The sequence below is a fragment of the Branchiostoma floridae genome, chromosome 16 (assembly GCF_000003815.2).
Source record: "Branchiostoma floridae strain S238N-H82 chromosome 16, Bfl_VNyyK, whole genome shotgun sequence".
Lineage (NCBI taxonomy): Eukaryota > Metazoa > Chordata > Leptocardii > Amphioxiformes > Branchiostomatidae > Branchiostoma > Branchiostoma floridae.
Window position 1 is genome coordinate 1,441,795 of NC_049994.1, and position 1,148 is coordinate 1,442,942.

A 1,148-nucleotide genomic window follows, 5' to 3' on the forward strand; every position below is an offset into this window, starting at 1 on the left:
TTGTAATTCTGCAAATTTGATGCTGTGTAATGCCACTCAAATACTTTCAAATTTGGTAAAATTATGTAATTCTAGTTGACATCATATATTATTGCGTGCAAGGCGGAGAGATGATTTTAAACGCCCAGTAATGCAATACGGCTTCATGTTTGAATGTGGATGTCACGAACGCATTTCTTCCTAAAACTCAAAGCCTGATCTGAACACCGATTTTCCTTTGTACAGGTTTGGTTTGTCTGTGTCCCTGTCGACAATCAAGAAGTGTCGCTACAACATGGGGTGGGTGAAGACTAAGGCACAATACTGCCAGGTCAGTATCAATGTAATTTTGTAGTTTACAACTAAAGGACAGTGTTATTTCGTAAACTATAGTTTTCGTAAACATTGTCAAAGTTTCACACTTTCCAGTTTCGCCGCGAAAAAAGCGTGCCATCCGTGTAACGTCACGCCGAAATGTAGTCTCCAAGCAGACCCTACGGTGCCTTAGAAATAGTATCAAAGCTGGCCAGGGACTTGGTATACGGGCACCAGGTGCCCGTTTGACTCCCATAGCCGGCTATCTCCCTTTGGCCGGCTATACTCCCTTGCCAGCTTTGAAACTATATTCTAAGGCACCGTAGGGTCTGCTTGGAGACTAGCCGAAAATGACCAACGGGGCGCCACTCTCGCGATTCGCGAGATGTGAGTTAGTGCGAGATTATGCGAGACTTGAAGGTACTAGTAAACATGGCGTCTCGGTAATCAGCGAATTTTGAACTTTCAGTGGGAAAATTAGGGCGTACCAAAGGCGTACATACCAAAAACTTGGCGTGCACTTTCTAATATTTTTAGCAAAGGGCGCCTGCTGTGCAGAGAGGAGCAAGTAAACGGTTAACTGTTATTATATGTTAACGTTAACGTTGTAACGTTATATACATAATTTTGCAATGTTGTGGTGGCATGTAAATGTCACACCTGCGTCCTCAGTCATACTGTAGTGATATGTAAATTCCATGTCATTACGACTATTTTGTTTTGTACATGTGCTTGTGTAGGCTACTGTGCTGTACAAAGTTGTTAACGTTATACTTGCAAAATTGTGGTATTTCATGAGCAATGCTAGATTTATGATAGTAGAGCATGATCTGAACTGTCATGGTTAGATCTGT

At 42.1% G+C, this 1,148-nt stretch overlaps 1 protein-coding gene across 4 annotated transcripts in view; it reads right to left on the reverse strand.

Moving 5' to 3' along the window:
- LOC118403966 (signal transducer and activator of transcription 5B-like) overlaps positions 1 to 1,148 on the reverse strand; it is a 37,200-nt gene that overhangs the window by 16,848 nt on the left and 19,204 nt on the right. The gene's annotated exons all lie outside the window — the stretch shown is intronic.